Raw genomic sequence first — 23,358 nt, forward strand, 5'->3', positions numbered from 1 at the left:
GAGTTCAAATCTCCAGCTATCAGTACTCTGGTGCCTAATGACTGTGGTATTTGAAGGTCTTGAAGCTCTATCCTCGTTTCCGGTCTTTTGTATGCCGCAACAAGGACCAGCGGTTCAGTTGGTGTGGTGATTTTGATGGCCAAAGCTTCAATGGTCTGCAGTTGTGGGATGGTGATTGTGGGAAAATATATTTTTATTGCTATCATTAGGCCGCCTTTCGGGGTAGGTCTGTCTTGTCTGTGTATGATGTAGTTTCGTAGGGTGAAAGTGATCTTGGGTTTCAGGTGGGTCTCTTTGGTTGAAAACTCCATTCGCGTTCCAGTAGAGGAGTCATGTGTCGGTGTACTTGGGCTCTCTTAGAAGCACCCATCGTTGAACATGGCGATGAATGTTTCAATGCACACCGTGATTTTGGTCGGAGTGTCGTCTGCTGATCGGAGTTTTTCGAATCCGGTTTTGATGCGCTGGAGAATTTTTTGGATATCCAGGCCGTTGATGAGAGTTAATATTTTCTTTATGTCATCGCCGAGGGTTCCTTTTGTAGACTTTTTCAAGATGGCGGCCAAATCCGGTGTGGTACAGAGGTGCAAAATTAATAACCCTGTTCGGCGGGCCAGACAACTTCAAGTCGTTTTGATGATCTTGCACTTCTAGCGTCCTGCCGGAGGAAGTTGACGTCACGTCTTAAGAGTAAAAGCGTCCGGTCATTCAGACGACTTACAGCCATCTTGCAGCTGGAGCAAGTCAAGGAAAGTTGATTCGTTTCGTCTGCACAAGATCTTGCAAGATGGCGGTGTCCGTGGAGATATATGCGGTTTGAGATAATGTAATTGCGGGGACGATGTCTGACAATATTCTCTCTATTCAAGATAAATAAATTATATTTCTGCTTCAAAGAACGAAGAGCGTGACTTCGACCTTCGACGTAAGATTTTAAGAATACATTCTACTTTAATGAATGCTAAGTATATAGGGTGCGTTCCGAAAGTTAACGAAACGAACGCATTCAACGAAAATAACTGGGAGTAGTGCAGGTGGCCCGGTTCTAGGACATCAAGTGAGGATCAAAAAAACCTCAAAACCTCACTTTTTCTCCACGTTCTGCGACTCATTTATTGCGCTGACGGTGTTTTGCAGCGAAGAAAACAGCAGCAAAACATCAAAAACTCACTTTACTCATTTGAGGATCACCAAAACCTCAAAAACTTACTTTTATTAATTGAGGTTCACCAAAACCTCAAAAACTCACTTTCTCTCCATGTTCCGCGCCTTTATTTGTTGCGTTGACACAGCGTGATGAGTAAATAATGTACTCTCTCATCCTTGAAGGATGAATGCACCTTATTGTAATTTTCCAAGTCCCGGTTAAATGTTTATATATCGTGACCTTTGTAAACCTACCTCTCTCTCTCGGGAACGATGTGCCGCACACACGCGTGCCTCTTATTATTTCCGTATTGTGACGCAAGCACATTTAGAAAAACTACAATTTTGTTCCCTCTCCTCTCTGCGTGTGCTATCAACGTTGACACAATGACACAAATTCAACAATACGTAGGCCTTGGGACGACGGAAGTTATACTTCCTGGTGGAAGAATTCCCTACTGACGTATACAATTTGTTTTGTTTATATTTCAATACACATGATGTTACAGCAGGTTGTTAACATCAGGTCTGACAACTGTTGAGAAAACAGTGATGTCAGTTAACAGCATAGGTAGCAGTGATGCGATGCGATGCATTAACTTGTGAATTTTCGAACTCGCAAAAATGATGTGGCTGAAATGTAGGGGAAGAATGTTCTAGAGAAGATTGTCTCGGATTTCTATTGGTCCACGTTGCGTTGGCTAACATTTCACTTTTGACCTCATTAGAAAACCGTATAAAACTTATAGCGCTAGTGTAGAAAGTTCTCTTTTATTTTGAACGTCAGTGAAGAATATTTCCGCAGGATTTTCCAAAAGTAAGTAACTTTGTTTCTTAGCTTGCATGAGTTGGCTTTGATTTATAAGTATGGCATTGCTTTCGTGAGTTGATTCTTGAAACGAGCCAAACAGATATAAGAGATTGTGGAAGGAAGGTAACTTCCTGAAAAACCAAACAGCTCTTATGTATTGTGGAAGAAAATATACTCACAAAACATGCAAAAAGAGAGAGAATATAGAAGGTGTTTCATGTCTCTCTCTGCTTTTATATATTTGAAGCATGCATCTTGGTAGCTGGAATATTTTTTTTCTTCCGTGTACCGTTGTTGGTAGGTAGGAAATATGTGTGCGGGGCATATTTCAAAAAAAATAAATGTGTTAAATTGTTAAAGGAAGGCAAGAAAAAAATGGAGGAGAGTTACGTGTTTTTGATATCTAGTGGAAGTACTGATTGATTTGATGTTTTAAGTACACTTTATGCACAGTAAGGCTAATCGAGACTGGACCTACAGTTTCAAGAACCACTTGTGCCTCCACCGGGTATCGAACCCTTGATTACAAGACAACGATGTTATCGCTGCGCCATCGCAGAGGCTAGTGGAAGTACTGATTGATTTGATGTTTTAAGTCTATTTTATGCACAGTAAGGCTAATCGGGACTGGACCTACAGTTTCAAGAACTACTTGTGCGGGTATCGAACCCTTGATTACAAGGCAACGATGCTATCGCTGCGCCATCGCAGAGGCTAGTGGAAGTACTGATTGATTTGATATTTTAAGTCCACTTTATGCACAGTAAGGCTAATCGGGACTGGACCTACAGTTTCAAGAACCACTTGTGCCTCCACCGGGTATCGAACCTTTGATTACAAGGCTATCGCTATGCTATCGCAGAGGCTAGTGGAAGTACTGATTGATTTGATGTTTTAAGTCTACTTTATGCACAGTAAGGCTAATCGGGACTGGACCTACAGTTTCAAGAACCACTTGTGCGGGTATCGAACCCGAGATCTCTTGATTACAAGGCAACGACGCTACCGCTGCGCTATTGCAAAGGCTAGTGGAAGTACATAGTTATTCGAATCTTATTTATTTAAAATATTTAGTTTTTATGCACGCTTATTGATATTAAACCTCAAATTAAATAAAATCTGACAACTATATCCAATTATACTTATGGCTACAACGAGCATTCGCAAAAAATGGCTTGAGATGTTTTTTTTGCTACGTAAACAAAATGGCCGACGTACCAAATATGAACAGGCTATATAGATTTGAAAGATGGATAGAAAAAAAAAAGTTAATTAAAATTTAATTTCATGATTGCAACACGGAACTTAATAATTGATTTAGTTTATTTTACTTTGCGTTTTGTGCCTCTTGGTTAATTTGCGAAGATGGGGATGAGTGATGAAATGGATGAAAATGGACATTCACAAACAACCATACCCGACCGGGATTCGAACCCGGGACCCTTGGCGTCGCAGCGCGATGTGCTAACCACTCGGCCACAGGGTCGGGCAAGTACTGGTATATACATAGACCAAAGTTACATGGTTCTAGGTCCCATAGGAGCCAAGAAAATCAATGTCTTGGAAAACGTCTTAAGACAAATATCTTAATCTTTAAGAAAGTCGACTTCCGGTATCTCAAGATGTTACTTCCGGTCTATCAAGAAAATTTTCTTAAGACAAAAATCTTAAGACGTTTTCCAAGACATTGATTTTCTCGGCTCCTAATTGAGCTAGGATGATGATTTTAGGTTTGTTGGATAGGATTCGACGAGAACTATTCGACTAGCAAATAAAATCGATTCCACCCCCTCAAGTTTCGGAAATACAGATATTTTTTTATTTTTTTGAGAAACTTGATTTGCCGGCTTAGTTTTTACTCTAATTCGAAAATTTTAATAGCATTCGATACAAAATTAGAAGTACTCTACAACCTATTGGAGGGATGATGACTAGTGCCTGCTGTTTTCGAGTTATTTTGGATTAAAATTTCAAGATGTAATTTCTAAGATGTTTTGTAATTCATAAACTATGGGTTGTAGGAAAATGATTCTTGCTCTATCTGCTATTGCTCGACGAATACTATAAACATAAACAAAGCTTATGGTTTAATTTTTAAAAAAATGGCGACCTTAAAATAACTCTGTTTTCTGAAATTATGATTTATACTTCATACGCCAAGAGGGCTGAGGGTTAGAAAAAAAAAAGTTTGTTTGGTAGAATTATGTACACATAATATTTTTGTGTTTTCTATACACAAGTTTAATTATTTTTTTTTCCAATTATTTACAGGATTCATTAAGAAGCAAGAAGTAGCATATACATAAATAGCACACACCAAACCCAGCACCATCGCGAATTAGCCTTCCAAGGTTTTTTTTTATTGCACAGCATTTATTTTGTGGCACTCTACCATATATATAAAATAACATACCCCACAAATATTATTTTTTTCAACAAGATGCAATCGGTACAAATTTGCCCCACTTGTGAAACTGGTGTTTCAAGGAAAAATTTCCAAAGGCACTGTCGTACCTGCGTACCTGGTAAGCGTGTGACCGCTACAGAACCATGTCCCAGGTGCGACAAACATATTACCATTAATAATATGAAAAGGCATATAACATCATGCAAAGTCGTCGTCGGAGCACCTGTTCCACAACCGTCGACCAGCTCGACCAAGAGGAAAGCCGAAGCCGACTAGCCACCATTCGCCAAACGTGTCAAGCCTGTGGCGAAAGCGAACCAGTCTGCTTTCCAGCATTTGTTAGAGGACTTTGTCCTCACTTCGGAGGGCTCATGCGACGTGCGTAGCTTTTTGGAGAACGTGCAAGCCCAAATTATTTCCATCCTCGGCGATGCGCTTGCAACGCACTCCACCAAATTCTACGCATCGCTACGTTGCCAGTACAAGAAGCCGTCTGATGAAATTTACAGCTTCTGCCACAACACCAAGGCGAAGACGCTGCATCTGGCGGATGTCGAAAACCTAGAGGTCATCTACAACAAGTTTGCCGAGGAGCTGGTGGCAAAGCAGGAGGAACATCAAGCCAAGGGCTCGGGGGGTTCGCTGTGTGGCGAGCCTCACGAACTGTGCGTCAAACTTTGCAAGTTTGTGCCTCTCTCCGCCTCCAGCTACGTCCCCTTACCACCTTCCATCGCGACAAAGAAGGCCGTCCTGAACATTCTGAACAGTGACGCCAAGTGCTTTCTCTGGTCTGTGCTTGCAGCATTGCACTCTGTTCACTGGAAAAACCAACCAAAACGCGTTACCCACTACCTACCCTACGAGCCAGAGCTGGAAGATGCGATGGCTGGGATCGACTACCCGGTGGAGGTCCCGGACATTCGCAAGTTCGAGGCCCGCACACACAACCCGCGGTTGGCCATCAACGTTTATGGCCTCACTGACAAAAATGTGGTGTACCCCATCCGGGTGAGCGACGTAGACGACGACGGTGCGCAGGAAATTCACCTTCTGCTCATCAAGGATGAAACTCACCATCACTACACCCTCATTCGCTCGCTCTCTCGGCTTGTTTCGAGCCAACGGAGCAGTGATAGTCACCACATAGAAGTTTGTCGCAGGTGCTTGTCTACATTTCGTAATCGAGAACAGCAGGATTACCAGCGCATCAGAGGTCCCAACATCGCTGCAGAGAAGCTCGCTAACCACAAGCTCTACTGCAATGCCAACGAACCGGGGGTGGCAGTCTTGCACAAACCTGGCACCGTGGAGCGTTTCCACATGCACGGTGCCATGGTGGAGCACCCCGCTATCATCATCGCGGATTTCGAGGCCTTCCTCAAACCCCTGTCCACTTGCGATCCCGATCCCGAAGTTTCCTCCACCACCCCTTACCAACTCCACGAGGCATCCAGTTTCGCATACGTTGTGGTGCGACGAGACCAACACATCGCCCCCGAGCCCTACGTGTACCGTGGTCCCGACGCAGCCAAACACTTCCTCGAGAGGATGGTTGTCGAGGCCATCGAGATAGGGAAGGTACTGTTGGCCCCCAAGTCTATGCTCCCACTGTCCCCCGACGATCAACGTAGACACGACGAGGCCATAGCTTGCCCTGTCTGCGTCGAGGAGTACACCGCCAACAACCGCAAAGTCCAACACCACGATCACTTTAACGGTAGGTACGTTGGTCCTTGGTGCAACGGATGCAACCTCATGGCCCGGGACCCGCGCTTCATCCCTGTGTTTTTTCACAATGGCTCGGGATACGACTTCCACCATCTGGTGCCTCACTTTGGGTACGACGACATGCGAATCAACGTCCTGGCGCAGAACGAGGAGCGTTACATTAGCTTGAGCAAGTGGGTTCGAATCCCAGGATCACGCTCTACCGTCGAGCTTCGCTTCCTCGACTCCCTGAGGTTCCTCCCGGCCAGCCTCGATGCCCTGGCGAAAAAGCTCAGCGACGAGCAAATGCTCATTACCTCTGCGAATTTTCCAAACTTGGACGCCGGTCTCTTCAGGCGTAAGGGGGTCTACCCCTACGAATACGTCACAGACCCTACCAAGTTCGCGGAGACGCCGTTGCCTCCTCGAGCAAACTTCTATAGCAAGCTGCGAGGCTCGGGCATCTCTGAGGATGACTATAACCATGCTCAGTCCATGTGGCGCGAGCTGGATTGCCAAAATCTTGGGGACTACCACGATGCGTACCTCAAACTTGATGTGACGCTCCTCGCTGATGTGATCCAGGCGTTTCGTGCAACTGCGAAGACCATCTACAAGCTGGACCCTGCATACTTCTACAGTCTTCCCGGATTGGCATGGTCGGCCATGCTTCTTGTTACGAAAGTCAGGCTTGAGCTTCTTTCGGACGTGGACATGATGCTGTTTGTAGAACGGAATGGTCCAAGTGTCGCAGCGACACTCGCACGCCAACAATCACCACATGGCCACCGGTTACGACCCCTCACAACCGTCCAGCTACATCATGTACACGGACGTCAATAACCTCTACGGACACTCCATGATGCAGCCACTCCCCTTTAGAGGCTTCGAGTGGGCTGATCCCTCCAAATTTGACGTTGAAGGTTTCGCCGATGTGGAATGCGGATTTTTTGCCGAGGTGGACCTTGAGTTCTCCGAGAAGCTGCAGGATTTGTTCTGCGATCTTCCGCCAGTCCCGGAATTCAAATGCCCGCCTGGCTCGAACCAAGCAAAGCTCGTCATGGACTTCGAGCCCAAAGAGCGTTATGTCCTGCACTACCAAAACCTCCGGTGGTTGATGAAGCAAGGGGTTACCGTCCGCACAGTACATCGAGTTTTGATGTTTGAGCATTCTCCATGGTTGAGGCCATACATCGAGCTCAACACCAAACATCGCACAGTCGCCACTTCTGATTTCGATCGCGATTTCTTCAAGTTAATGAACAATGCGGTGTTCGGGAAAACTATGGAGAATGTGCGAAATCGTGTAGATGTGAGGCTAATATCAAACAAAGCACAATGTCGCAGGCTCGTAGCAAACCCGTTATTCAAATCGAGGACCATTTATAATGAGCAGCTTGCTCTGGTGCATATGAGGAAGAACGAGGTGATGCTCAACAAGCCAATTTATGTTGGTGCCTCAGTATTAGACCTGAGCAAGCTGCACATGTTTCAAATATATTATGGGATACTACGCCAGCACTATAACGACAATATCAGCCTACTCTACACGGACACGGACAGCTTGGTGTACCACGTACGTTCAGCCGACGCATACGGGGATATAGCCACAGTTCCATCTTTGGTTAACCTCTTCGACACCTCGGGCTATACCCAGACGAACCGATACAAAATCCTGGCTCGCAACAAGAAGGTGCCTGGCAAACTCAAAGACGAGAAGGACGGTGATGTAATTCTCGAGTTTGCCGGTCTTCGCGCCAAAGCCTATGCTATTCGGGCAGAAGGATCCATCACGAAAAAGGCTAAGGGTGTGGGCAGGCAGGTCGTCCAAGAGTACCTCAAGTTCGAGGATTACGTCAAAACCCTTCAAACTAGGACGTCAATTCCAAAAGTGGAGCAGCGCATCCAGAGTGTCGACCATGTGTTGACCACCAACCAGGTGAGAAAGGTTGCCCTGGACGCACGCGACGACAAGAGGTGCGTTCTGAAATGTGGGATTCACACGCTCCCGTGGGGCCACCATCGTCTAGAAACTAGTAAGATATGCCTCAAATGTAGTAAATAGTATGTATGTATATAAAAAAAACAACAAACAATTTATGTAACAGAAGTTTTAATTTAATATAGCCAAGATACTAGAACAATAGTGTTTATCATCAAATGAAAAAAAAACAGGTGGAGGTTTGGGATTTTTAGCGGGACTAACTCCCTGCCGCGCCCTACGGGGTGAATATGGGGCACACGCAGGGCCAAAGGGGAAGTTCCTTTGTGCGTTCAAGTGTGATTTATTTCTAAAATGCATCAAAATTAATTTTTTTATTATTTTTTGTTCCAGATTATTCTCACAAATGTAAGAAGGTGTTCCTCGCAGTACATCCTAAACATTGCGTTGCAAGTTAATCTAATATTTGAACCTACGGTCAGTATAATTTTTTGAGAATTATGTGATTTTTTTTTCTTGTACTTAAAACTGTTCGGTCACTCTTTCATTCTTGACATCATACACAAAAGACTTCTCTGCAATCAGGATGACGCTGCACAGAGTATCGGCAGGTAGCGCGTCGTGGAACTCGCAGACGACCTTGATGTTGGTGCGATCGTTGACTACCACCTGCTTCCTTTTTGTGGTGTTGATGACGAACATCGGCCTGCGGATTTTGAATTCGCTGGGAGTGTAGTACATGTCGACGTTTCCCTCTGTTACTCTCTTGTAAGCCGTGTAAGCTTCGTAAAGTTTGAGGTAATCGTCTTTGGTTATGTCCAGGTTGTAATTCTCGCGCGGGAACACTTCGTTCCTGCCATTCTTCAGATAAACGTTCTTGATCTTGCAGTCGTCGAATTTACTGGAATCTTTTTCCTGATTGTTATCGCGCCCGGTCTGAAAGAGTACAATGACGAAATCTGGCATGTCGAACTGTATGTTGTTGAACTGAGTCGTCACGTCGAATTCCATGTGACTTCCCGACGCCAACTTCTGCACGCACTGGTAACCGTGAAAGTGAATCGGCACCTGCGGACTCTTCAAGATCTCCGCTTTGTACTTGAGGGCGTAGTTCGTCTCGTATTCCACGATCGGCATTCTCAACTCCATGCTCCGGATGACGCATTTCGCCGCTTCGGGTAAAGTGTTGGGCAGCGGCGTGCCGTCTGCGTTCAAGTTGGTGTATTGCATCAGTGCGTCGTTGTCGTTGGCCACTCTTCGAAACGTGACGCGCAATCCTCCCTTCCACACGATCTCCTTGTAGTCCGAGAAGAAACCGGGCAGCAGACGCATGGGAAAGAGCACCGTGTGACTTCTAGTCGATATTTTCGTTCCCGCTTCGAAACCCCCCGCCTGGTAGTATGTCGCGTCCGTTTTGGATAATTTCAATGTTCCCACTGCCGTCGACGTGATGCCTGGATAATCGATTCTGTCGATGACGGTGTTGTGTTTCCTCACCTCCACCTGCGAGAACAGGTGAGGCACGAAGTTGTCCACGAGTTTCAAATTGGCATTGGGCGGAAACGCTGCTCCGCTTTCCTTTTTCACCACGTCGAATTGAAGGTAGAGGTCCGCTCTGTGAGGATGAACGAACCCATCCCCTACGTCCACGTCGTATTCGATCTCCCTGTTCGCTTCGTTGAGATTGGCGAACGTGCGACGGTTGGGAGGGAAAGATTGCAATTCGTAACTTTCGATTTGCTCCATTTTTTTTTTTCACTATGTGTGTTATTTATTATACGTTGATCTCCACGATGGCAGTGGTCGTTGCACCTGCGAAATCCACCACCTCTCCTTTCTCGTTCGTCACCACCAACTCTATGTCGTCTATGCGGTTGCGACATACTGGAAAATAGATCGGCGAAGAAGGTGTGTAGATGATCGGTTCCATGAACTCGGAACTGGGTTTGAACGTGGCGATGATTCCCGTCTGCTTGTGACTTCCCAGCAACCCCCCGTCCGAGGATTTCGTGATCATGCCTTCCGCCACTTTGCAGTGAACGTTCAGAGTTTCGATGGCTAGAAATTTAGGAATATTGACTGCTGTGTGCTTGATGCCAGCTTCGAGTTTTGTGTCGTTCTCGAAACCTAAAAGTTCTCCTATGGTGCCCAGGTCCACGGTCTCCGTCGCCGACACGATTTCCACTCTGTGCGTGACCGAATTTTGAGAAAGGTACGTGCCTTTGGGTAATTGAGCTTGCAAAGTGGAAAGATTGTATTGGCCTGGCGTGACGACGATGTGTTCGCTTCCGACGCTAATTTTGTTGTTGTGCTGCGTGACGTTAGGTATGAGGTACATGCTGTAGAATGCACGCAGAGCCACGGATTTAGGATAGACGATGTCGTCGTGCAGCGTGAGTTTCAAGATCGAAGATTCGCTCGTGAGATGGAACACGCCCATCGTGTTTCAGGTTCCACAATGCTTTCTGGAAATCTTCGATCGTAGGCTTATTTATTTTAGAGAGAAACGCGAGCATGGAGAGACAGAGATGACCGCAGTTCTCGTCTCCGAAATTTTGAATGCGTTCGTCGTTGTAGTATATAGAAGTTTTGTTCGTTTTCAGATAATGGACTAAATTTGTAGGTGGAACACCTCCGAAAGAATCGAAAACGAATGCTTTATTATTTGCGTTGTGGTAACATATCCAATGCGTGCCTGGATTTTCTTGACTGTCCAAGTTGACTACGCCGCATTCTCTTCTTTTAACGGTTGAAGGTAACGAGTCGGACATGAAAACTCCTCTGAAGTTTTTGATTCGTAACGGTTCGATCAGAGATTCAATGTCTCGGTTGGTGAGTGCTGCTGTTTCTTTTTTTTTAAACTTTTTCATCACGCCCTTCCCTTTCTTCTCCATGGCCAGATTATGACGTTTCTGTTCTTCCAATTCCGCCTTGTTCTTCTTCGAGTCGATGACGGTTTTCGCGATGGCGGCGCTTCCGCCAGCCAAACTTCCAACGGCCCCCAATGCTGCCAGGATGGCCGGGATGCTGAATATGAAACCTCCGATCTTTTGCTGTTTCCGCGAATGCTGCAAGCGTCTCAATTGTGGAGTGCTGAGAAGCAATTTCATTCCGTGTCCTTTCGTCAAGCAAGAACGTTTCTTCTCGCGTTGTTTCTTGGTGAGTAACCCATCGAGGGCACCTAGATTTTTTAGATTGGAGTATGGTATCTGGTACACGACACCCTTGGGCTTCATGTTGATGCTCTCTATAAATTTTTTTTTTCACGGTATGTTATTTATATATATAAATGTTCTGAGATTTTTTTTGTTTCCCTCTCGTGTAACTTTTTTTTTTTCAAGGTATGTTATTTATATATATAAATGTTCCGAGATTTTTTTGTTTCGTGTAATTTTTTTTTCAAGGTATGTTATTTATATATATGTATGTTCCGAGATTTTTTTGTTTCGTGTAATTTTTTTTTCAAGGGATGTTATTTTATATACACCGCACAGCCCCGTTACACAAATTCTATTACGTGCTTCGTTTTCTTACCAAGAAGTTCCTTTGTCCCCTTGTACACGATTCGAGTTTTGTTCTCGATTAAAATAGCTAGCTTCTCGTCGGATAACATGTTAGCGTATCGATCTGGTAAAAATAGACTGTATTGTCCGTTGAGCAACAGACGCACCTTGGGACCATACTGGGTAGAAACGATTGAACCGGAAGTTATCGTGTAAGGTTTGTCGACTTCCAATTCCTGAATTTTTACATATTCGACTGACAAATTTAGCATTTGTTTTAATGCTTGGAGATCACTCATTTTTTCAGTCGTCATATCGAAGAGAAATTTCAGTGTGTGTTAGAGAAATTTAATTTTTTTCACAATGTGTGTTATTTATATATACCGAAGATTATTTTTTTTTCACGATGTGTGTTATTTATATATCAAGTTTTGACACGTATATATATTATTATTTTTTTTTAACAGAGGAAGAAAGTTCGTGCTTCGGAAAACGCGATGATGTGCGTGATGATTTCTTCCGTCTCTTGTTTCGACTTATGCCATTCATCCGTGTATCGTCTTCTCCCCTGCCTCGCCTCGTGCAGTTCATCCAACCTATCGTTTAATTTTTTCCCTGCAGCCGAAAGAAGAGTGTCGAGATCACCGCACCTTATGCCACTGATCTCCCGAAGACGGTCCTTGACAGCCATTTCACAAGGGATGCGAAAATACGGTGTTGATCTCGCTACGATTAAAAGTTTATTAACATCTCCGTTTATTACTTGTTTGAAAATTTTACATAGCAGTTCAGGCGGTAAGTCGGTTATACGAGACATGATGTTTTTTTTTTTTTTACTGTATGTTATTTATTTACACACCCCACCCAAATTTTTGTTTTGTGTTCATGGCGATGGTGGTGCCCAGTGCTGCAACTCTTTCTCCCAGCGATGCGTCTCTGCTGACGAATCTTTCGAAAGCTGCGTGCTCTAACTTTCTGTCTGCTTCGTGACGTGCATCCAGATCCGTCTGCGTGGTGTTGTAGGCGATGTCGTGATCTTTGCATGCGGCGTCCAACGGATTCACACCCTTGTCTCCTCTCTCCAATCTTTTCTCGAGTTTGGTACCCGGTCCGCAGTACTGGTAGCCAGGTAAATGCATCTCGAAAGGTAACTTGTTGATGATGTCGTTCACGAGTCCCTTTCCTTCGGCCACGTTCCAGAATCTCGGAGGCAGCGTGTTGATGATTTTGATGAGGTACCCTATGCCCTTGTCGTCGTTCACGATGAAGTTGGAAAGTTTGGCGCTAGATCATGTCCACGATGCCAACCTTCTCGTTGTAGAAATTACGATTGCCTGCATTCTCCTCTCCTGCAATAACCAACAACCTGTCTATGAGTTTTCTCACGTCGTCCACTCAAACGAATTCTTTGGGTAACGTGTTGTAGAGTTTGACGCCGCTGCCTGTTTTGACCTGGTTCCATATCGGTGTGATGAGATTCCTGTACTTCTCGCCGCTGCTCGATTTCACCCTATTCTGCGAGGCGTCGTTGTTTTGGTACAAGGCATCCGTCATGATCAAAATTTCCTTGTAACTCTGGTAATCTTCGTCGGTGTAATCCTTCGGCTGCTTTTTGGCAACGAGTTCCCACAGTCCCACCGTACCCGGATACCTGTTCCAGCTATCCTTATCGCCTAAATTGACTTTAATGTCGTTGCCTTCGAAGGTCACCTTCGATTTCCCAATCTTCCACACCACACCCTCGTTGGTTTCCATGCTCGGATACAATCCGAACACTTCATCCTTGTCGAATTTCCCCGTGCTCAGGTAGTCTCGTGCCAAAGGTCCCAACTCGATTTTATCCGAAGACGTGCTGCTTATGGCTCGACGTCGTGGTACGTCCTTCAGTTCGAACGGCGTCGAAGGAATGCTCGAAATGGGCGTGGGTACGGTGTAACTTTTAGCTGCAAGTGGTACGAGTTCGTTGATCAAATTTTTATTTTGTTCCGTGACACCTTTAATTTCTTTACCTAGATCGCTGATGGCATCGATCACAGGTTGATCTTGACGTTTCTTCTCTTCGTAGAATCCGCGATTCTCGGATTTCCAACCTTTGAAGCGTTTCGCGAGGTGATCGCGAAGCTTGAGATTTTCGTCTTCGATTTTTCGTTTCGTCATAACGTTATTTATATACGTCGTTTTTCACAACGTTGCAACGTTTAGAAAGTCGTTGATTTTGTTTCTGTATTTTCCGTCGTTGGGTTTCTTCGTCATGTCGATCGTCGCGAATCCGAAATCGTCACTGTTCCAACAGTGGGAGCAGCGTTCCGAAAATTGATTGTAGTTCATGTCTCCGCCTACGTAGTCATCGTACGCGTGCTTGAGGTTGGTGTGATCTTGACGAAACAAACATATGAAATTAGCGTTGTCGCGTAGTAACTGTTTTGGAATTTTGGAAAACGTTTGAGCTAGGTAGAAGCAATCCATTCCTTTGTGACGACCTTGCGTGAAAAAGTTGCGAATTTCATTTTGATTTTCCAGGATCATGTCGTCGAACACAACGACTGAATTCTCGAGACAATCGTCGAGTGGTTTTATTTCCGAAGCGAACGTTGCAATGTCCAGACCATCGTACAGTTTCATCAGTTGCTGGTATTTGGATTGCTCCAAACTTTTCGAGAACACGTACAGGTGCCTGTTCTTCCAATCTAACCAATTCGGTGCGAGGAGAAAATTGTCCACGAGCAGTGTTGTTTTCCCACACCCCGAAGGACCTACGATTAGACAGCGGATGCTGTCGGGAAGCAACTCGCCGTTCTTTTTTTTCGTTTGACTTTCCGAATCCGGTAGACGCTTCACCACGTTCCACGTACTCACAAGATCACTTCGTTCGCGTCGATCCAACTCTTTTCCGGAAGTCCCAGCCATTTGACAAACAGTTTGTCACCTTTCCTACGCAATACTTTCTCGATGAGGTACGTGTCGGGGTGTTTCGTTTTAGAGAGTTCCTCTTCGTAAAATCTTCCTTTCAAAATCTCGTCGCTACTATCTTTTATTATATACGTGTGTCGGTTTCCGGGTAAAACTCGAACCACCGTAAAAAGTTCCGTGCTCCAATTTTTTGTGAATCCCTTCTCGAAGGTGCGTTTGAATTTGCTGATTCTCACCTGGTCTCCAATTTTGAATTTTGATTTCTTGGTAGTCGTGGGAGTGTACTTTGGACAGTAAACTGTAGAAATTAAACGCTGCTCGTCAGATTTCGAAACGTCAGCTGGCTTCATGCCTATCGTTCTGTGTACCGTATCATTATAGGTGTCGACGAGTTCCGGCAGGATGTCGACCCATTTGTAATTTCCCCGAAGCGTGAATCGTTTCCACATGTGTGTTTTCAAGGTTCGATTAAATCTTTCCACGATGCTGGCTTTGATGTGACTGAAGGTCGAATAATGTCGAATGTCGTGTTTCCGAATAAACTTTTGGAATACGGCATTGTAAAATTCCTTCCCCTTGTCCGTGGTCGTCTGCCGCTTTCGCGAAAAATTAATTTGAATGCTTCCGTGACGCATGTCCCCGTTTTGGCTTTCAACGGCAGAGCCCATGCGAATTTCGAAAATGTGTCTATGACGGTGAGGAGGTACTTGTTGCCCCCTTGTTCAATTTATGTACGTTTTTTAACTTGCCGCTACTCATCTCGACGAGGTCACTTTCCCAGAGGTCGTCGATTCCCTTGGTTACCACCGCTAAACGTTCGTAGTTGCGGCGTGCAGGTTTATGCAATTCTTCGACGATGGCTTGCCTCGACATTTTTTTTTTTTTTTTTTTTAGAGATTACGTTTGAAGAGAAGCACCAGCGTGATGGGATTCAAAGAGGGTGGCACTTCGCTCGTGTTTTGAATAATCAGCTTATCGCCGGCACTCACGTCGAAAACGGTAAGATCTTCGTCTTCGTGTATTTCATATACGTTGCGCATTTCGTTCCAACGTGCCAGAGGAATGTTTCCTGCTTTCTGGACACCACGATTCGATATCAACGTCATGGTGGGAACGCTAGCTTTTCTGCCGTGAGACCAGTACGAAAATTCGTTTATCTGAATCGTGCCATCGAGGAGAAACTTGTAGTACGGATGATAAGGATGCAACATGTACAGTTTGTTACCTTCGACAAACGTGGAGATTCTCTGCTGATTGGGTACGCTGTTGATTTCGATGGCTTGCAGAGAATGCAGTTTAGCGAATTTAGTATCGACGCTAACGAGGTTGCTGTGAAGCTGTCCCAGTGTATTTTGTACGGGCAACAAATGCTCGACTATGGTATCCGTTACTGTAGAAAACGAAGGTTTTATTTTCACTTCCACGTTCAACTGCTTGTAGTTTTCGTTGAGTTCTTGCAACTTGGCACCGAAAGAGGCCAGCGTCGATTCCTGCGTGGATTCCAGCACTCCAACTTGATCTCTGATGTTGACGACAATGTTCTGAAGGTTCTCGACTTGATTCAATTTCGAACTTTTCTCGGTAAGATCGTTCACGATGCTTCGCATCTCTGTAAACTGCGTGTGAAGGTCGGCGACGCTCTGCGAAGTGGGCAACGTCGATACCAGCGAACTAAGTTCGTCTCGAATCTGTTCCACGTTCGCCGTTTCCGTTTCCAGTCGTTTCAGCATTCGAGATATGTTCCTTTTCAAAGCGTGCAATTCTTTGGAGGTGGGGAGATTGGCCACCCTACTCTCGAGATCGCTCAACGAACTTTTGACGTCGCTCGATTCGGATAGTGCCGTCACCGCCGTTTTCAATTTTTCCAAATCTTCGCTCGAAGGCACGCTCGTCCGTAACGATTCCAAGTCAGCCTGTATGTTGTCCAGTACGTGATGAAAATGAGCAAGATTGGATTCGACGTTCAAATTTTCCAAATATTCGATCTTCTGCTGGACCGTGCTTAACGTGTCCTGAATGCTCGTCAACGCGCTCGCTTCAGCGTGAATATTTTTAATTTCTTCGTTGATCAACTCCAGAGACGCCTGAAGCGTAGCGATGGTGGTTTGAATGTGTTCGAAATCTTGATAGGCCTCCAATTGAATTTTTATGTTCTCGACGCTCTTGCCGATGACCTGCAGTTCGTCCGACGATGGTAGGTTCGTCATGGTATCTTCCAAAGTCTGCAACTTGGATTTAATTTCTTCCAACGTGCCGGTGAATTCTTCTTGTAATTTGGAAACAACGACATGCAAGCGTTCTACGTCGATATCGTTCACGACGGTTTGAAGTTCAGAGAAATTCTTTTCTATTGCGGAAGTTCGTTCTTCGATTTCGAGTTTCAATTTTTCCAAATCTTCATTTTTCGATTGAAATTGCTGTAATTTGGCCAAATCATTTTGAAGCGAATCCACGCTCAACTGTATATTTTGAACGTTGTCGTAAGAAGGTACGTCAACATAATTTTTTATGAGCGTTTTCAGTTCGGAATCGATTTTCAGAATGGGATCGAGACATTGCGTTTGGAGCGTAGCGATTTCCGACTCTAAACTTTTGTTTAAGGTCTCCTGTAAAGCGATCAAATCGCTCCTCAACTTTTTAATTCGGACATCCAACATGAGAATCTCTTCTGCGTGGTCTACACGCTTGGTGTTGCCGAAAATATCGTTAGGCATTTTTGGTTAACGGTTATTTATAATAGGATAGACGATTCGTAATTCTACGAAGAGAGGAACGAGTTTGTCGTAATCTCCTAGGAGTTCCACGTACAGGTAATCTCCTGCGGAAACATCGTACGTAATGTTAAAAAGCATCTTGTCGTGCTTGATTCGAAAAATATTCTTGCCGGTAGATATTTTGATTTCGCCTACGTTTTCCGGATTCACGGTGATTTGAAGTTTCCCGTCGATCGGAATTTCGTAAAAATGTAAATTGTTGTTGAAGACGTAAAACATCTTGAAGATTTCATCATCCAATTTCGTCCAAATGCTGTTGAGGTGAATGATCAACAGACCGTTGAGTTTAGATAACACGGAAGGTAAGAGGTTATTGGAATTTGGTGGTGCAGTTTCCATGATGGTCTGTTTTTTGAAACCGAACAAATTCATAGGCATGCTGGTTATTTAAGAATATGGTCAAAGTTATTTTTGTAATAACAGTCAAAATGTTTTTTTTTGTTGTTTTTTTTTTAAATAACTAACAAAATGATTTTTTTTTGTTTTGTTTTGTTTTTATGAATCTTCTGTTGAAGATGGGCATATGTTGCAGGTTTTGCTTTCTGCTAAGCGATAGTGCCCCCACGGCAGTGTGTGAATTCCGCACTTCAGGATGCACCTCTTATCATCGTGCGCATCCAAAGCAATCTTCCTGACAATGTTGGTTGTCAATTTATGGTTGACGCTCTCGATTCGATACTCTTTTCGTAGAACAGGTGAGCGAGTTTTCAGACATTCAACATAATCCTCGAATGCGAGATGCTTTTGTACAACCTGCCTACCTACACCCTTGGCCTTCTTGGTGACAGACCCCTCAACCCAAATTGCATAGGCTTTGGCCCGAAGTCCAGCAAACTCAAGAATAACATCCCCGTCCTTCTCGTCCTTGAGTTTACCGGGCACTTTTTTTTTGTTTCGGGGCAGGATGCCGTACTGGTTCGGCTGGGGATAGCCTGATGTGTCGAAAAGCTCGATGAAAGGTGGAATCGACGCTATATCCTTATATGCATCAACTGTGCGAACATAGTAGACCAAGCTGTCCGTATCTGTATATAAAAGAGAAATGTCGAAATCCAAAGGATTAACCCACTCGAATCCCTTGTACGGAAGTTGCTGCATCATGGAAAATCCATACAGGTTGTTTACATCTGTGTGGAGGATGTAGCTTGTTGTTTTAGAGGGATCGTAACAGGCAGGCGCGCATATGTATGTGTGCGACACATCGTTCCCGAGAGAGAGAGGTAGGTTTACAAAGGTCACGATATATAAACATTTGACCGAGACTTGGAAAATTACAATAAGGTGCATTCATCCTTCAAGGATGAGAGAGTACATTATTTACTCATCACGCTGTGTCAACGCAACGAATGAAGGCGCGGAACATGGAGAGAAAGTGAGTTTTTGAGGTTTTGGTGAACCTCAATTAATAAAAATGAGTTTTTGAGGTTTTGGTGATCCTCAAATGAGTAAAGTGAGTTTTTGATGTTTTGCTGCTGTTTTCTTCGCTGCAAAACACCGTCAGCGCAATAAATGAGTCGCAGAACGTGGAGAAAAAGTGAGGTTTTGAGGTTTTTTTGATCCTCACTTGATGTCCTAGAACCGGGCCACCTGCACTACTACTGGGCTCGTGAATCTGGTGAAACGAGTTATTTTACAGACTTATGGGACACTAGGCGAAAGCGCAGGCGCAGCGTTTTGTTTAGAGAAAGTTTCCGCGTGGCGTCAGCGCAAGGAATGTCCTTATGGCAAAAATAAACTCTAATGTGGACACTGTTACTCATTTTAATCACGCCGGACCCTGTGGCCGAGTGGTTAGCACATCGCGCTGCAACGCCAAGGGTCCCGGGTTCTAATCCCGCTCGGGCTTGGTTGTTTGTGAATGTCCCTTCATCAATTTCATCATTTCATCACTCATTCCCATCTTCGCAAATTAGCCAAGAGGCAGAAAACGCGAGGTAAAATAAAATAAATAAATCCAAATCAATCATTTTAATCACATTCTAAGAACGGTCAAGGCATATTCATCTTGTGCATGTTGCTTCATATCGGTCTCTGTTAAAATTATAATACATTTTCCGAACTAGTGCAGTTTGAATCCATCAGCACGCGCTTTGTCTGCAAGGAGCAGACGATTCTCACAGAACAAACCAGCCTCCTGGCCCTTTGCGTTTGGTGAATCTCGTTCTTGCACGAAACGCACGGAATGCGACTTTTGGGACAGCATAATGAAACTCACGAAACGCACGGAAGCACTTATGGGACAGCCAGTTACCATAACTCGTTTAACGCGTTAAACTCGTGCGACTTTCGGAACGGGCCCTATATATCCATAATGAGTCCAAACGTGATATTTTTTATTATTATTCAGAATAAACATTTGGATTGAACTCGGAATATTATGATTTGATTTTTTTTTATTTGGTGTTTTAAGTCCACTTTATGCACAGTAAGGCTAATCGGGACTGGACCTACAGTTTAAAGTGGGATCCGAACCACTTGTACCTCCACCGGGTATCGAACCCGGGACCCCTTGATTACAAGGCGGCTACGCTACCACTGCGCCATCGGGGAGGCCCTCGGAATATTATGAAGCTGAATAAGAAAATGTACCATATTTTTCTCTGCAAGTTTCTCCTTTATAGCTTGTATGCTAGTTGTTGCATTGACTAGTTTATCCACAGTCCGCGTGAGACTTATCGTCCGGCGATTCAGTGATCTGAAGTCGGAAGTTGGTAGTATGGCCTTGCCGAACGGGGCTATGTTGTTAAGAATCCGTTTAGGAAGATAATAAAATTTGTTCCCGCTTTCCCTGTTTTTTTTCTTATTGGTCCCCCTTGTTGACTGGTCTAACTGATTCGTGAAGTTTTGTTCTTGAGAATGCGATTTAAACTTGGGGAATTTAATTGATAGGAAAATATAAAAAGGAAAATTTTGCACCTGGGAAGGGGAAATTCTGCTGTGTGCCCTCGGTTATAGCAACACTGGTTGGAGCCACAGACGGAACGAAAATAGATACAATTACAAACTACATAGACGTTTGTGATTTCATCTACAAGAGAAGAGAATACAGGTTTTGGCGAACAAGGTAATACCTATTTAGATTTCATATATCTTCTTTATGGGCTGACAGTGCAAAAAAAATAATTATTTATTTTTCTATATATGTATTTACAGGGATATTTGTTGACTGGTGCTCGGGAAGCTTCCATGATATAACAAAAGCGAATCGCCACTTTACACCACTTTTTCTGAAGAAACGTAAATTTGCAAAGTAACTTCATATATTCACATACTTGAAACAATTATTTGAAGACTATGTAAATAAGTTTCCCTTAGAATGTATATGAAACAAATTTTATTGTGTCGAAGCTTTAGTTCATACGAACAATGGTGAGAGACTTTGTTCAACAAAAGAATAACGCAAGGTTTCTCTGCAAATTATTTTTATCTTTAGTAGCTCTGTCAGTAAGAATATGCAATACATTGACTAATTGAAATTAGATTGGACTGGAGGGGATAGAATTCTTTATAAATAATTATTTAAGAAATTCCTATACGTGATCATACCCTGACAAGACAGTCAAAAATTTTGAAGCAAATTTGTCACCGTTGATAACAATTTCAGCTGTTAGTCTAGGTTTATATAGTTGAGAACTGGTTTTATGAGAAGTATAATTGTATACAAGTGTACAAAGCATCACATCTCCACTTGCTTTTTGGAACGATAAATTGGCGGGTCATCTGCTCAGTAAATCTAAACTGAGATGAAGCTCGTTGCAAAAGATGACCCACATGTTTTCGTATTAACTGAAAAAGAAAAAAAGGAAGCTGAGAGAACTTTGAATAAACCTTTTTAGAGCGAAGTTCAGTTTTATGTAGGGGAGACCGGGGTAATTAGAACATGGGGTTATTGGAACATGTTAATGTAGAATAATTTAAAACGAAAAGACTGGTGTAATAACATTTCATACCTATGTACCTACACTAAACCTACATGCAGAAAATTTGTTATTGGAATAACTACACAAAAGTAAGTTTTATTTGACTTTTATTATACACCTGCAAGAATGATGTGACGCATGCTTGGTGTTTCTCTGCTTCTGCATATACTGGATGTGAATGAAAGAACCCTTTCAAAATTTTCTTCACCCCTATAATAAAACATAAGGGCACACATCATTTCATGTGAGTTTGGTTGTCTATGGGCAATTTGCCTGGTTTTTATAAGCAAAGTTCTTATTACCCCAAAAATTTCTGCAAATGGTTTATTAGAACATTGCGTAATTTGCTTGATTTCGCTTGGGTATACTAGATTGTACATGTAACTATTAGAAGTTTTTTTTCTTTACTACATTGTAGAATGGCCTGTAACCTTTCAAATAAATCATAGAACACTGATTTTCATTCACACATATTTGCTTCACAGCTGGGAAATTGAACTTTATGAAAAAAAGACGTTAACTTGGGATTTTATTTAAACAAGCATTGATAACTCCAGAAGAAGTAGAGCTATTGTGTTTAAATTTGCAGGGTAAATGGGACATTTATATATGATGATCGTATTACCCCAACAGCAACCTAAAGCTATTCAGTTGAAATTTCTAACTTATGTTCCATTAACCCCAAATGGGGTAATTGGAACAATTTTATGGTGTCATGACAATCTTTTTTTTTGGACGAGTATTTGCAATGCAGGTATGGTCATTATTTTTTTCAAAAATATGCAAAAGATGTCCTTTTAAATGGTAGAAATTTTTAAAAAATCCATCAGTAACTTTCTGAGTAATTTACAGTGGAACTTCTACAGGCTGTTTCCTGTTCTAATTACCCCGGTCTCCCCTAATTCCAGTATCATCATAATCCATCAGCTTTTAGTATATTCATCAAAATATTATAGCCATTTAACTCACCATCTCAGATTTTATTCGAATTGGCTACACTTGTTCCTCTTGTGGTCCTTAAAAAAAAAAAATCCAAGTTTTTAATATTCTTGGGCGTTAGGTTCAGAAGTAGGCTTTGTAACTTGAAAGGAACGAGTTTACAATACCGGACCACACTCCAATTTCTATGAAATTTCACCTACTCACTAATTGTGAACTCCTAATCACGAATCTGCATGTAATAATTGGCGGTCGAGTATGGAAATAGAGAAAAAAATGAAATAAACTATGTTTTCTTAATGTAACGTAACCCTACCATAAGAACAGGAGCTCCACGGAACACACCATTTTCCCTGAATGGGTGTCACTTACTGCACAACACTTTAGCAACATAGTGTTCTGAGTTCACGGGAGAACGTTTTTTCATGTAAGGCAAGACAAGGTATAGTTCTCTTAGCCAAAATATTAATTTTTCTTTGTATTTATGCTAATGGAACCTAACCTAACATGCCTAACCTAACCTCGTAGGCATTCCTCGTCTGACGTCAATATTCAAGGTAGCAAGATTGTTGTGCGTAAAGGAAGACCATTAACGAATTGCGAAAGAAAGATGGTTCCAAATTGCTGTGTATGGACAATGACCGTGGTAAATCGCAAGGTTATTTTACAAGTTCTACACATAAATGTACAATTTTAACAAGTGACCGCCAAATATGAACTACAGATACATCATCAGGACACCAAAATTAGTAAGTAGGGGAAATTTTATAGAAATTGGAGTGTGGTCCGGTATTGTAACATCATGCCACTTTAAAGAATAAAGTTCCGGGAGATTTCTTTACGGATAGGAATGATGTGGAAGACTAATGTTCTGAATATAAGCCTTTTACTGTTTGTAGTCTTGCAAAGGTGAATACAAAATTGAATCAATTTGATCAAAAATTACCTCACAATTTGTAAGTAAACAAAATGAATACAGAAATACAGGCTCTTCTGAAGCCATAATGGTACAACAAAATTCTTCAAAATGAAACTTTACCGAAAATAGTTGGCAACAGTGTACGTTCTGTCTGAAATGTGCTCTTTTTCTGTATTCAACTGAAAATAATTTAGAACATACAGTAATACTTGCTTTTCTTGAGACTCTGAACTGACCATGACAACAATACGAATACTGAAACATGCTTAATCCTACCCTAACCAGTGTGTGAAGTAGGTGATGCAAGGGGATGGTGTCCCCCAGCTAGCAAAATTTTTGCATACCTTCCTCCCAGCTGTCTTATTGTCACCATGCTAAAA

At 43.1% G+C, this 23,358-nt stretch overlaps 1 protein-coding gene across 2 annotated transcripts in view; it reads left to right on the forward strand.

Moving 5' to 3' along the window:
- The window catches only part of SkpA (S-phase kinase associated protein 1 SKP1-related A), a 132,914-nt gene that overhangs the window by 68,510 nt on the left and 41,046 nt on the right, over positions 1–23,358 (forward strand). Inside the window, exon 1 of one of the 2 annotated variants that reach the window (XM_083134156.1) lies at positions 20,147–20,264. The exons of the other annotated variant lie outside the window; for it this stretch is intronic. The gene's annotated coding sequence lies outside the window, so the exon portion shown is untranslated. Of the gene's footprint in view, positions 1–20,146; positions 20,265–23,358 lie in introns of those variants that run through there. 2 annotated transcript variants of the gene reach the window in all.

The sequence above is a fragment of the Lepisma saccharinum genome, chromosome 13 (assembly GCF_977018435.1).
Source record: "Lepisma saccharinum chromosome 13, izLepSacc3.1, whole genome shotgun sequence".
In the NCBI taxonomy this organism is placed as follows: Eukaryota; Metazoa; Arthropoda; class Insecta; order Zygentoma; family Lepismatidae; genus Lepisma; species Lepisma saccharinum.